Source organism: Chelonia mydas, chromosome 1, assembly GCF_015237465.2.
Source record: "Chelonia mydas isolate rCheMyd1 chromosome 1, rCheMyd1.pri.v2, whole genome shotgun sequence".
NCBI classification, from domain to species: domain Eukaryota; kingdom Metazoa; phylum Chordata; order Testudines; family Cheloniidae; genus Chelonia; species Chelonia mydas.
Window position 1 is genome coordinate 345,315,581 of NC_057849.1, and position 15,724 is coordinate 345,331,304.

The 15,724-nt window shown below is 40.7% G+C and overlaps 1 protein-coding gene across 5 annotated transcripts in view; it reads right to left on the reverse strand.

Annotated features, from left to right (window-relative positions):
* The window catches only part of PPP6R2 (protein phosphatase 6 regulatory subunit 2), a 173,581-nt gene that overhangs the window by 112,782 nt on the left and 45,075 nt on the right, over window positions 1-15,724 (reverse strand). For all 5 annotated transcript variants that reach the window (XR_006283552.1, XM_037889478.2, XM_037889481.2 and 2 more), the window contains one exon: window positions 12,450-12,589. The gene's annotated coding sequence lies outside the window, so the exon portion shown is untranslated. The remainder of the gene's footprint in view (window positions 1-12,449; window positions 12,590-15,724) is intronic.

Sequence of the window (15,724 nt, forward strand, 5' to 3'; positions counted from 1 at the left end):
CCAGATGTATCAGAACTCCAATAAAGGAGAGCCCAACCTGAGAAGCCCAGCATAGTGTACAAGCTTATATTTTGAATATCTGCACAATCTACCATGAGCTGTCTCAAGTTGGCAGAGCTTGAGAGAGTACCAGTATTCTCCACAACCCCAAATGAAGCCCTGCACAAGGCTGACAGCAAGAGACTGGTAAATAAAGTAACTGACCTCTCAAAATCCTTTCCAGTCCCACACTCCATGATTCCATGATTAATTTCTAAAGGAGAGTTTGCAAGTGCATATAGCTGGAAACATATTAAAGTATTATTGTTTGTTCTCTTAATTAAAGAAATGTCTGGTGTTCGGAAAAATTGTTTCTATGACCTTTCTATCAATGCTGCCAGCCTCAATAGTGCATTGATTTGCTTCTTCCACAACCATGTTCCTGCCTTCTTCCATGTCCCGCTTACACTTGGAATGAACTCAATGATCCACAAGGCTGTAAGCTCTTTGGGGAGCAGGGACGGTCTTCTTTTGTTCTGTGTATGTACAGTGACTAGCACAATGGGGTCTTGGGCCATGACTACAGCTCCTACGCTCTACAGTAATACTAATAAAATTAGTCTTGTTCAAATTCCTTCTTCGCACCCTCTTCTACTGTGAGGTGTACACGAAATGAGCCATCTAATTATTGATGGGTACAGGTGCAGTTAGGGATCAGTTGTGCATACAGAAAACCCCTAACAAAGAATATACATTCCAACCATCGTGCTGACCATCCTTCTTGTATTTTGTATCCCATTCCCCCATCATTTTTTTTTCCCCAGAGTGGGGAGGTCTTTCCAATGGTAAGCTTTTTTCTATATGTCTATACATAAAGCAGCACATTTTGGGTGCTACCACAATAAATATGAATCATACATGTAAAAGGCACCAGATTTGGAACCTAATATTTTTGCTTTCTTGAGAAAAGAGGAAGTCTTAGAGCTGAGAAACTTTTAGAGCTTGTGTGCACAAGACATCCTACTTGCAACATTTTAGCTTAAAAGTTACACAGATATGTAGATTAAAGTGGTGATGCTATTTTCTTTCTTTTATATACTTCAGAAATCTTTTTCTAATTACTCTTTAATGGATCGTTCATTGGGTTAAGTAAGGGAAAATCTGAAGGGTTTCCCCAGAAGGGGCAGGATTAAGTGAAGCATTATTTAGGCTAAGTGTAATGTCCTAATACTAAGCTTTTATATCACTTAAAGTGATTCAAGGGGAAGTATTCCAGAAATTGTAATTCTGTACATACTGCATGTGAAGTAATCTGTCTTTCACAAGTGAATATTAATCATTCATTTGGAAGGCGTATTACTTCATTTTCTTTTTTTTTGTATCATAGAGGTGCCCAAGAATGCCAATCGAGGCTCAGAACCCAATCTGTTAGTCACTATACAGAAAAAGAACAATAGTCCTTGCCTCAATGAGTTTACTATCTACACTATTTGGTAAAAATTATATTGTAAGAATTCTTTGAAGATGACGCATAATTTGTAACAAGATTTTTGCTTTAAAATTGGTTTACATGCTATTTTGATGAAAAGGAAAAATAATTGAAGAAATGTAAGTTGTCAACAAATACCTTAGTCAATAAAACCCACAAAGAAAAGAGGAAGCTTTTTGCATTGCACATCAGAATTCAGTGCAACTCCTCAGACTGGTAAGAATAAAAAGCTAAATTAAGATGACCTATGGCAGATGTGAAGCAAACTGACTACTTTTACTACAGTAAGGGTGTCACAGCTCAGTTAGTTCTAGTTACAGCTCAAGTGTTATCCCTAACCTGACTCCCATCCCCACACAAATATCTCTAGTTAAACGATGCTGTAAACTACAGTTCACTGGCCTGTGGGGGGTAGAAGGTGAGGTTGTTCATAGATTCAAGACCAGAAGGGATCGCAGTGATCATCTAATCTAACTTCCTATATAACACACGTCGCAGACCTTCCCCAAAAGAATTCCTAGAACAAATCTTTTAGAAAAGCATCCCATCTTGATTTAAGAATGGTCAGGGATAGAGAATCCACCACAACCCTTGGTAAATTTTTCCAATGGTTAATTATTCTCCCTGTTAAAAATTTAATCTCATTTCCAGTATGACTTTGTCTAGATTCACCTTTCTCAATACCTTTCTCTGCTAGACTGAAGGGTCCACTGTTATATCTTTGTTCCCCACGTAGATATTTATAGATTGTAATCAAGTCACCCCTTTGCCTTCTCTTTGTTAAGCTAACTAGACTGAGCTCTTTGAGTCTATCACTATAAAATATGTTTCCTAAAATCCCTTAATCATTCCCTCAGCTTTTCTCTGAACCCTCTCCAGTTTATCAACATCCTTTGTGAACTGTGAGCACCAGAACTGGACAGAGTATTCCTGCAGCGGTAGCACCACTGCCAAACATAGAGGTAAAAGAACCTCTCTGCTCCTACTCGAGGTTCCCATTTATGCATCTCAGGAAAACACCAGCTCTTCTGGCCACAGCATCACACTGGATGCTCATCTTCAGCTGATTATCCACCATGGCCCCCAAATCTTTTTCAGAGTTGCAGCTTCCCAGGATAGACTCTCCCATCCTTTAAGTATGGCCTGCATTCTTTGTTCCTACATGTATACATTTACATTTATCTGTATTAAAATGCATAGTGCTTGCTAGTGATGCTGATGCTTGAGCTAGTAATGCAGCCGCAGTGCAATAGCTCAGTTTAAACAACTGAGCAGCTAATCCACTCTCTCTTCTAATCCAGGTATCAGGGGGTAGTCATGTTAGTCTGTATCCACAAAAACAACAAGGAGTCCGGTGGCACCTTAAAGCATCTGAAGAAGTGGTTTTTTACCCACAAACGCTTATGCCCAAATAAATCTGTTACTCTTTAAGGTGCCACCGGACTCCTTGTTGTTCTTCTAATCCAATTACTCTGTGCTGCTTGCTAATCACTGAATCATAGAAATGCAGGGCTGCAAGGGTCCTCAAGAGGCCATCAAGTCCAACCCCCTGCACTAAGGCAGAACCAAGCAAACGTAGATCATCCCTGACAGGTGTTTGTCTAACCTGCTCTTAAAAACCTCCAAGGACGGGGATTCCATAGCCTCCAGTGGAAGCCTACTCCAGAATTTAACTACCCGTATAGTTCGGGCAGGTGTACACTTCGAAAGCTGCAGCTGTGCCACTGCAATGCTTTAGTGAAGATGCTGCTAAGCCGACAGGACAGCTTCTCCAGTGGGCATAGTTAATACACCTCCATGAAAGGCAGTAGTATGTTGAAGGGAGAAGCTCTCTCATCCACATAGTGCTTTCTACACTGGGGATTAGGTCAATATAACTGCGTCACTCAGGGTGTGGATTTTTCACACCCCGAGCGATGTAGATCTAGCAATACAAGTTTCTAGTGTAGGCCTGGCCTTAGAAAGTTTCTCCTAATATTTAACCTAATATCCCTTGCTTAGGGCATGTCCACACTACAAAATTAAGTTGAACTAACCTACATCAGCATACAGCCGCCACAGTAATTACATCTCTTGAGCATGTCTACACTTTGCTCCTTGTGGTGCACATCACTAGGAGTGCTTATATGGATTGTACTGTCAGCGTAGGGCCTTGTGAAACTGCTTCTGAAAGCCAGAACAGTTGACATAAGCAACACAGTGTCTACACTGACACTGCACCGACCTAACTACATCGACGTTGGCTTTGCACCTCTCGTGGAGGTAGAGTTATTAAGTCTGCACAGCGGGGCAGTTGGTGGAAGTAAAATTTTAGATACTTCCATAGCTCGGTCAATGTAAGGTGCCCTGCATCGACCTAACTCTAAAGTGTTGACCAGGCATAAGCTCTTTATTTTTTGTCCTACTTTCAGTGGACATAGAATCATAGGACTGGAACGGACCTCAAGAGGTCATCTAGTCCAGTGGCTCTCGTCCTTTGCAGACTACTGTACCCCTTTTAGGAAACTGATTTGTCTTACATACCCCCAAGTTGCACCTCACTTAAAAACTACTTGCTTACAAAATCAGACAGTGTCACAGCACACTATTACTGAAAAACTGCTTAACTTTCTCATTTTTACCATATGATAATAAATCAACTGGAATATATATATTTTATTTACATTTCAGTGTTTAGTACATAAAGCAGCATAAACAAGTCATTATCTGTATGAAATTTTAGTTTGTTCTGACTTCGCTAGTGCTTTTTATGTTGTAAAATTAGGCAAATATCTAGATGAGTTGATGTTCCCCCAGGAAGATCTCTATGTACCCCTGGTTGAGAACCACTGATCTAACCCAGCTTCTACCCTCATGGCAGGATTAAGTATTGTCTAGACCATCCCTGACAGGTGTTTGTCTAAGCTGCTCTTAAAAATCTCCAATGATGGAGATTCCATAACATCCCTAGGCAATTTATTCCAGTGCTTAACCAGCTTGACAGTTAGGAAGTTTTTCCTAATGCCCAACTTAAACCTCCCCTGCTGTAATTTAAGCCCAGAGCTTCTTGCCCTATCCTCAGAGGTTAAGAAGAATAATTTTTCTCCCTCCTCCTTGTAAGAACCTTTTATGTACTTGAAAACGGTTATCATGTCCCCTCTCAGTCTTCTCTTTTCCAGACTAAACAAACCCAATTTTTTCAATCATCCCTCGTGAACAGGTCATGTTTCCTAGACCTTTTATCAGTTTTGTTGCTCTTCTCTAGACTTTCTCCAATTTGTCCACATCTTTCCTGAAATGTGGCGACCCAGAGGATAGAGAGCTGTTGATCACCATCCCCTTTATAACAGCCTTTAACATATTTGAAGGCTGTTATGAGATCTTCCCTCAGTCTTCTTTTCTCAAGACTAAACATGCCCAGCGTTTTTAATCTTTCCTCATAAGTCAGGTTTTCTAAACTTTTAATCATTTTTGTTGTTTTCTTTTAAACTCTCTCCAATTTGTCCATGTTTCGTGAAGTCTGGCACCCAGAAATGGACACGGTACTCTAGCTGAGGCCTCAGCAGTGCCAAATACAGCGAGACACTTACTTCTCATGTCTTACATATGACACTACTGGTTAACACACACCAGAATGTTACTAGCCTTTTTCACAACTCCATTATATTGTTGGCTCATATTCAATTTGTGATGCACTATAGACTCCAGATTCCTTTCAGCAGTACTACCACCTAGCCAATTATTCCCCATTCTGTAGTTATACATTTCATTTTTCCTTCTTAAGCATAGTATTTTGCCCCTGTCTTTATTTAATTTCATCTTATTGATTTCAGACCAATTCTCCAATTTGACAAGGACGTTTTAAATTCTAATCCTGTCCACCAAAGCGTTTGCAATCCCTCCCAGCTTGCTGTCATCTATCAACTTGATAAGCATATTCTCCACTCCATTATCCAAGTCATTAAGGAAAATACTAAAAATATACCGGACCAAGAACAAACCTCCCGCAGGACCTTCTCGTTTGATGCGAACCACTGATAACTACTTTTTGACAGACTCCAATGAGAGACTGCTGAATTGGAATTAATTTGCAAACTGGATAAAATTAACTTAGGCTGGAATAGAGACTGGGAGTGGATGGGTCATTACATAAAGTAAAACTATTTCCCCATGTTTATTCCCGACCCCCACCGTTCCTCAGACGTTCTTGTCAACTGCTGGAAATGGCCCACCTTGATTATCACTACAAAAGGTTTCCCCCACCCACCTCCCGCTCTCCTGCTGGTAATAGCTCACCTTACCTGATCATTCTCCTTACAGTGTGTATGATAACACCCATTGTTTCATGTTCTCTATGTATATAAATCTCCCCACTGTATTTTCCACTGAATGCATCCGATGAAGTGAGCTGCAGCTCACGAAAGAATAAGCTCAAATAAATTTGTTAGTCTCTAAGGTGCCACAAGTACTCCTTTTCTTTTTGCGAATACAGACTAACAAGGCTGCTACTCTGAAACCTACTCTTTGAATGGGATCTTTCAACCAACTCTGCACACAATTTATAGTAATTTCATTTACACCACATTTCCCTAGTTTGCTTACGAGAATGTCTATGAGACTGTGTCAAAAGCCTTACTAAAAACAAGATATGTCATGTCTACTACTTCCTTCCTATCCACTAAGCCAGCTGTAGCCATAGTCAAAGAAGAAAATGGTGGTGTTTGCAGTCATTTGCTCTTGAAAAATTCATGTTGGCTATTACTTTTAACCTGTTATCTTACTTACAGGTACAGATTGTTTAATAATTTGTTCCACTATTTTTCCAGGTATCAAAGTTAGGCTCACTGATCTGTAATACCTCTGGTCTTCTTTGTTCCCCTTTTTTAAAAACAGGTACTGTACTATGTTTGCCTTCTCCAGTCCTCTGGGACCTTACCTATCCTTCATGAGTTCTCAAAGAGAATTGCTAATGGTTCCAAGAATGCTTCAGCTAGTTCCTTAAATACCCTAGATGAATTTCAGCAAGTGCTGCCAAATTGAATACATCTAAATTATCTAAATATTCTTTAATCTGTTCTTTCCCTATTTTGGCTTGAATACCTTTCCCCCTTATTGTGTGGAGTATCTGGTCACCATTAACCTTTTTAGTGAAGACAAGCAAAATAGGCATTAAACACCTCAGCCTTCTCAATGTCATCAGTTATTAGTTCTCCTTCTCTGCTAAGTAAAGGACATTTACTTTCTGTGCTCTCTTGCTCCTAACGCATTTAAGTCAAATCACTCTGTATAACTCCAGTGTAGTTTTGAAACTCCAGCATTTTTCTGAAGTATGGTCACTCACTTTAGCTTAGTGGTTCTCAATCTTTTGTACTGGTGACCCCTTTCACATAGCACGCCTTTGAGTTTGACCCCCCTCCCCTATAATTTAAAAATACTTTTTATATATTTAACACCATTATAAATGCTAGAGGCAAAGCGGGGTTTGGGGTGGAGGCTGACAGCTCGTGACCCCCCCATGTAATAACCTCATGACCCCCTAAGGGGTCCCGACCCACAGTTTGAGAACCCCTGCTCTAGCTAGAGTAGCTCAAGTGCAGTAATTCATGCATGCTAACTTGAGCTAACTGTCCCAGTGAAGACAAGTCTTAAATGTGTGAAAATATCTACGGGCTTTTTTTTTTTTTGGTGAGGGCGGGGGGGGGGAGCAGAGCCAGAGAAAGGAGACAGTGTTTACCACTATGAGCTACTAAAATGCCAACCACTAGATGAATCATTTAGTCAGTGTGATCTAATGGAAGATGCAAGACTGACTAACTGCATTTATTTGAAAGCTTGTATATTAGCATTGTTACAACTATTAGTCTTCATTTAACTGTAAAAGAATGCTGCAAACATTTTGTATAGAACTCAGTGTTCAAATGATCAGAAGAATTTTTCATATGAATTGCACTTGACAAAACAGTTATTTAATTAAAAAGTCATTCCTCAGGATATTGTTTGCAACACCTTATCTATCTATAGGTGTGTACTTCTGTGAATTATAAACCACCACTCCTAAATTCTCTGACAACAGTGATCTATTTTATTGCCATAAAATACGTTTCATCCTCTCCCTTTTTTTCTTCCAAACACACATTTGCAGCTCAGGTGAAAGCACTCATTGATATAAAACTTAATGAAACTATAGCAAAGAACAAAATTTTCAGACACATAGATGAACATAATTTGTTGGGGAAAAGTCCACATGGTTTTTGTAAAGGGAAATCATGCCTCACCAATCTACTAGAACTCTTTGAGGGAGTCAACAAGCATGATATTAATAAGCATGATAAGTAGATATTGTGTACTTAGATTTTCAGAAAACCTTTAACAAGGTCCCTCACCAAAGGCTCTTAAGCAAAGTAAGCTGCCATGGGATAAGAGGGAAGGTCCTCTCATGGATTGGTAACTGGTTAAAAGATAGGAAACAAAGAGTAGGAATAAATGGTCAGTTTTCAGAATGGAGAGAGGTAAACAGTGGTGTCCCCCAGGGGTCTGTACTGGGCCCAGTCCTAATCAACATATTCTTAAATGATCTGGAAAAAGGGGTAAACAGGGAGGTGGCAAAATTTGCAGATGATACAAAACTACTCAAGATAGTTAAGTCCCAGACAGACTGCGAAGAGTTACAAAAGTATCTCACAAAACTGGGTGACTGGGCAACAAAATGACAGATGACATTTAATGTTGATAAATGCAAAGTAATGCACACTGGAAAACAAAATCCCAACTATACATATAAAATGATGGGGTCTGAATTAGCTGTTGCCACTCAAGAAAGAGATCTTGGAGTCATGGTGGATAGTTCTCTGAAAACATCCACTCAATGTGCAGCAGCAGTCAAAAAAGCAAACAGAATGTTGGGCATCATTAGGAAAGGGATAGATAATAAGACAGAAAATATCATATTGCCTCAATAGAAATCCATGGTACACCAACATCTTGAATACTGTGTGCAGATGTGGTCGCCCCTTCTCAGAAAAGATACATTGGAATTAGAAAAGGTTCAGAAAAGGGCAACAAAAATTATTAGGGGTATGGAATGGCTTCCATATAACAAGAGATTAATAAGACTGGGACTATTCAGCTTGGAAAAAAGACAACTAAGGGGGGATATGATTGAGGTCTATAAAATCATGACTGGTGTGGAGAAAGTAAATAAAGGAAGTGTTATTTACTCCTCATAACACAAGAACTAGGAGTCACCAAATGAAATGAATAGGCAGCAGATTTAAAACAAACAAAAGGAAGTATTTCTACACAAAAGGCACAGTCAACCTGTGGAACTCTTTGCCAGAGGATATTGTGAAGGCCAAGACTATAACAGGGTTCAGAAAAGAACTAGATAAGTTCATGGAGGATAGGTCTATCAATGGCTATCAGCCAGGATTGGCAGGGATGGTGTCTCTAGCTTCTGTTTGCCAGAAGCTGGGAAAGAGCGACAGGGAAAGGATCACTCGATGATTACTTGTTCTGTTCATTCCCTCTGGAGCACCTGGCATTGGCCACTGTCGGAAGACCGGATACTGGGCTAGATGGACCTTTGGTCTGACCCAGCATGGCCATTCTTATGTTCTTACTGACTGCTAAAAATTATAATTTCTGAGGCTTCCCCCCTCCCCTATGCTCTTCAGGTAGCCCAGCTTCCCAGGCTGCGACTCCCCATTATTCTGTCCAAATAACCTAGCTCAGAACCTCCTTTCCCAGAAGTACACCAGAGAAGTGGGCAGTTTGTAACTGTTTTCAGCAAGTGATAAATTGGAGAGGGTTCAGAGAAGAGTCACTGAGAATGATTAAAGGAATAGAAAACCTACCGTACGGTGACAGGCTCAAAGAGCTCAATCTATTTAGCTTAAAGTAAAAGTTAAGAGGGGGACTTGATAACAGTTTGTAAGAATCTACATGAGGAACAAATATTTCATGATGAGCTCTTCAGTCTAGCAGAGAAAGGACTAACACAATCAAATGGCTGGAAGTTGAAGTAGACAAATTCAGATTAGAAATAAGGTGTAAATTTTTAACAGTGAGAGTAATTAACCATTGGAACAAATTACCAAGGGTTCTGGTGCATTCTCCATCCCTGACTATTCTTGAATCAACACTGGATGCACTCTTCACATTTTCAAAATCATCTCCGGAATTATATGGGCTAAAAAACATTTTGAAATGAAAGCTGAGATTCTGGAGCACAATTATCCCTCAAGAGCTGATTTCCAAGACAAATTCCATGCTTATGAAATCATGAAATACGTGGGATTCTTCTTATATGATCTTCATTACTATTGTATCTGAGCACCTTTTAATTAAAGCATGTAACAAAAAACAAACTTTCTTCTTTCTTTGTGTGTGAGGATCACCTGAAAGGTAACAGGCAGGGGCGCTTGTAAGAGACAGAGAGTCTATGTAGAGAGACTATCTAATGTGAGATGGGTTTTCCACTTAGTTCTGAATGCTGCAATACTCTGTCAAAGCATTTGTTGTCTATGGCAATCCAATCAGTCCTCTTCAAGCAAACCGACAGAGTGGTGATAGGTTTCTCCTTATCAAGAGCACATTCCCGCGTGTCCCAGAGGTATCCATTTTAGTTTGCTTCCTCTTCAAAATCTGCATGAGACAGCTTGAAGAGGTGGTAAGTCACCACAGGCTCCAGTGCCAAACCTACACTAATTAAACCAAGTTGATCATGTACTTTTCCACAGATGTAACCAGTGCCATCACCAGAATATCACAATGCCTACAACAGATAGGCAGCCTTTGATGTTGGTCATGAGATTCTGCTGTCTAACCTGAGAGGTGACCTGGGTCCAGGATAATGTACTAAAATGGTCTGAGTCCTTCGTGGAGGGATGAACCCAGTGAGTAGTAATAGGGAACTGCAGCATCACCATTAGTCCCCTCGCTTGTAAGGATCAATTTTCAGTCTGCTCCTTTTCACTATCTACATGGAACCACCAGTTGAACTTGTCAGACAACATGGACTCAAATGCCAGTAATACACAGCTGACACAGAGCTCTATCTATCCTTCACCAAACCACTACCACCAAGATTACCCAGTACTTGGAGAAGAACAGCTGGCTGAAGCTGAACCCAAGCAAACCAGAAGTGATGCTTCTGGGCAGAAGAAAGTATTTTGAAGAGCTTGCAGCTTCAGTGCACTCTCTGTTGGTTGAAGAGAGACACCCACAATTAGTCCAGTCAGTCCGTAGTATAGAAGTATTCTTGGATTCCTCACTGATGCTGAACTCTCACATGGCAGAATCCACAAGTACTGCTTGCTACCCCTCTGCTTGGCTAGGAAATTCCATTCCATCCTGGTGGAAGAAGACCTGGTTTCAGATATTCATGCCTTGATCACCTCTCGGCTGGATTACACCAAGATAATATACCTGGGCATGAAGCCTTCAGCACTTAGGAAACCCGAACTAGTTCAGAACACTGCAGCCCATCTCCTCAGCAATATAAATTACCATAAACATATCCAACTGCCCTCTGCTCTCTATACTGGCTTCCAATAGATTTTCAAATTATGTTCAAGGTCTCAGTCCTGATCTTCAAAAACACTCCATGGCCTGAACCCAGGACTTCTAAAAGACCATCTAAAGCACTAGGATGAAGACTGGGGGAAACAACTATGGTTCTCTCGTACAATGGAATTCTCAATAATAAAGAGTAAAGCTTATCTATGCGAAAGAGAGAACCTTCTCTGGGAGACGTCTGAGACTATGGAATGAACGCCCCTAGGAACAAAGGGCCATCGGAACCTCATAACTTTCTGCTCCACGTTTCTTTGATGTTGCTTTCTCTAATGTGAACACACAGCAACAGGTACATTTAAAAAACAAAAAAAACACACACTATCAAAACAAGACATTCCACTGCACACAACTCTCCTTCTGGGTAGAGAATAAAAGAACAACACAGGACAGATGTGTAGTCACATTGCTTAATGCACTACTGGAACACGCTCAGACACTATGGTCTAGTCTATATACAACCTATATAGACTAGACAAGACAGATCAGCTGGCTCAGACTGAATACTAGCAAGACCAAGTAAATGTTGGTCAGAAGGGAGTTAAATCCCCTGGAGTGGGAGAAAATAATCACAGCAGCAAGCCGACACACTCTATTGATCAAGGGCAATAAGAAGAAACTTCGGGGCAGGGGCAGTGTCAACCCTGCCCTTCATACCATTGTGCAGCAGCCCAAGGATGCTAAGGGGACATGCATCACACCTCAGAAGGAATGGACATGCAATCACTCGAAGAAGAAACATGCCTTATGGTGACTGAGCTCCTTGCGTCTATCTAGCTTAACCTCTCTGACCTGATGACAGTCTATGAGTACCTACATGGGGAATAAAAATGTGATAATATGCTTTTCAATTTAGTAGACAAAGGTCTAACATGATTCAATGACTGGAAGTTGAAGCTAGACAAACTCAGACTGGAAATAAGATGCGAATTTTCAAGAGGGAGGGCAAGGAACCACTGGAACAACTTAGCAAGAGTTGTGATGGCATCTCTGTCATTGGAAATTTTTAACTCAGACTAGATGCTTTTCTAAAAGAGATGTTCTAGTTCAAAGAGTTCAGGAAAGTCTTATGGGATGTGTTCTATGGAAGTCAGATTATCACAGTGGTACCTCTTGATGTTATCATCTATGGGTCACATATTTACAGAGTTTCAGGGCAGAAGCAATCATTAGATTAGCTAGAGACTGAGCTCCTGTATATCGCATGACGCAAAATGGTGGCAGAGGAGCTGGGCTTCCCACCGGGATGTTCTGGCAACTGAACCATATTGTCAGAGCCCTCCCAGCATCACCACTCTCATCTTAGCTACCTCCCAGTACAAAATGCCAAGTAAAATTTTCAAGTTCTGAATACTGAGATGCATCGCACAGTTGTAAGTATTTATTATGAAACAAATGAGCCTTAAAGAGGAAGAGTAAATATTCATACCTTCCGTAGAAATCGTTTCAAAAATGAAATCTTCTCCACAGACAGAGAAACATTTGGGTTACAGTTCCTGGGGTGTATTCATCTTTAAAAAAAGAAAACACCTTTCTTTCAATGTGAAGTTTCGCTCCAGTCTCTTTTTCCTGAGAATTAAAGAAAAAGAAAATAGTGTTACTATTCACCAAGGAAAGCCCTGGAAAGGCTACGGTGGCATGAAGTATCTTTTACACGTAACCTCACCTAATGGCAAATTTAAGTTAGACTAAAGAAAAATGGAACTTATTGAAGATGCCAAGTTTTTTGTAAAATCATTATCACATATGAATATACTCCCTTCTATCACTCTACCTGCAACTTTACCATTTAATACTGTAGACAAAATGAACATTTATTCTGGTTTCCGGAAGCACAACTGTTAACAGTCCCTCCCCCTCTGCAGTCCTTAGACTCAGCTTGTGAAACACCTACAGTACTTCATTCAGGAACACACTTTGTTTTCCTGACATCATTCTAAAAGAAAGTTCTACGTTGCCAAGGAAACCAAAAGGTCATTTTCCTTGTTCCAAGAATAATTACAACAGAATACATGTATTACATATTCAGTCTGAGGCCCCTATTACTTTGAAGGGACAGCAAGACACTGAAGCCCCGAACTGAATATACAATACATTGAAAAGGAGACTCACATTGAGGAAAACTGTGAAAGAGCTGTACTTTCCTTAGCTTCCCTTTGCTTTTAGTGAAGTTCTGTTTTAACTAGGGCTCTCGATTAATCACAGTTAACTCAGGAAATTAACTCAAAAATATTAATCGCAATTAAAAATAATTGGGATTAATCATAGTTTTAATCACACTGTTAAACAGTAGAATACCAACTGAAATTTATTAAATAGTTTTGGGTGTTTTTCTACATTTTCAAATATACTGATTTCAATTACAACACAGAATACAAAGTATACACTTTGCAGAGTGGTAGCTGTGTTAGTCTGTATCAGCAAAAAGAATGAGGAGTACTTGTGGCACCTTAGAGACTAACAAATTTATTTGAGCATAAGCTTTCGTGGGCTAAAACCCACTTCATCAGATGCATGCAGTGGAAAATATAGTAGGAAGATAGATACATATATGCACACACACACACAGAGAGAACATGAAAAAATGGGTGTTGCCATACACACTAACGAGAGTGATCTATTACGGTGAACTATTATCAGCAAGAGAAAAAAAACCTTTTGTAGTGATAATCAGGATGGCCCATTTCCAACAGTTGATAAGAAGGTGAGAGTAGGGGGGGCAGGGGAGAGAATAAGCATGAGGTGCCACAAGTACTCCTTTTCTTCATGGGGAAATAGTTTTACTTTGTGTAATGACCCATCCACTTATTTTTATTTTATTACAAATATTTCCACTGTAAAAATAAAAAACAAAATAGTATTTTTCAGTTCAGCTCATACAAGTACTGCAGTGCATTCTCTTTATTATGAAACTGCAACTTACAAATGTAGATTTCTTTTTGTTACATAACTGCACTCAAAAACAAAACAATGTAAAACTTTAGAGCCTACAAGTCCACTCACTCCTACTCCTTGTGCAGCCAATCACTAAGACAAACAAGTTTGTTTACATTTACAGGAGCTAATACTGCCGGCTTCTTAAGTGGGCAGCATTATCTCCTACAAATGTAAACAAACTTCTTTGTCTGAGTGACTGACCGAACAGGAAGTGGGACTGAGTGGACTTAAGAGTAACAAGAAGGGTTTCTTCAGATATGTTAGCAACAAGAAGAAAGCCAAGGAAAGTGTGGGCCCCTTACTGAATGAGGGAGGCAACCTAGTGACAGAGGATGTGGAAAAAGCTAATGTACTCAATGCTTTTTTTGCCTCTGTCTTCACGAACAAGGTCAGCTCCCAGACTACTGAACTGGGCAACACAGCATGGGGAGGAGGTGACCAGCCCTCTGTGGAGAAAGAAGTGGTTCGGGACTATTTAGAAAAACTGGAGGAGCACAAGTCCATGGAGCCGGATGCGCTGCATCCGAGAGTGCTAAAGGAGTTGGCGGATGTGATTGCAGAGCCACTGGCCATTATCTTTGAAAACTCATGGCGATCGGGGGAAGTCCCGGACGACTGGAAAAAGGCTAATGTAGTGCCCATCTTTAAAAAAAGAGAAGGAGGAGGATCCTGGGAACTACAGCCCAGTCAGCCTCACCTCAGTCCCTGGAAAAATCATGGAGCAGGTCCTCAAGGAATCAATTCTGAAGCATGTAGAGGAGAGGAAAGTGATCAGGAACAGTCAGCATGCATTCACCAAGGGCAAGTCATGCCTGACTAATCTAATTGCCTTCTATGATGAGATAACTGGCTCTGTGGATGAGGGGAAAGCAGTGGACATGTTGTTCCTTGACTTTAGCAAAGCTTTTGACACGGTCTCCCACAGTATTCTTGTCAGCAAGTTAAAGAAGTATGGGCTGGATGAATGCACTATAAGGTGGGTAGAAAGCTGGCTAGATTGTCGGGTTAGTGATCAATTAGTTAGTGATCAATGGCTCCATGTCTAGCTGGCAGCCGGTATCAAGTGGAGTGCCCTAAGGGTCAGTCCTCGGACCGGTTTTATTCAATATCTTCATAAATGATCTGGAAGATGGTGTGGATTGCACCCTCAGCAAGTTTGCAGATGACACTAAAGTGGGCGGAGGGGTAGATACACTGGATGGTAGGGATAGGATACAGAGGGCCCTAGACAAATTAGAGGATTGGGCCAAAAGAAATCTGATGAGGTTCAAACAAGGACAAGTGCAGAGTCTGCACTTAGGATGGAAGAATCCCATGCACCACTACAGACTAGGGACCGAATGGCTAGGCAGTAGTTCTGCAGAAAAGGACCTAGGGGTTACAGTGGACGAGAAGTTGGATATGAGTCAACAGTGTGCCCTTGTTGCCAAGAAGGCCAATGGCATTTTCGGATATATAAGTAGGGGCATTGCCAGCAGATCGAGGGACGTGATCGTTCCCCACGATTCGACATTGGTGAGGCCTCATCTGAAGTACTGTGTCCAGTTTTGGGCCCCACACTACAAGAAGGATGTGGAAAAATTGGAAAGAGTCCAGCGGAGGGCAACAAAAATGATTAGGGGACTGGAACACATGACTTATGAGGAGAGGCTGAGGGAACTGGGATTGTTTAGTCTGCGGAAGAGAAGAATCATAGAATCATAGAATATCAGGGTTGGAAGGGACCTCAGGAGGTCATCTAGTCCAACCCCCTGCTCAAAGCAGGAT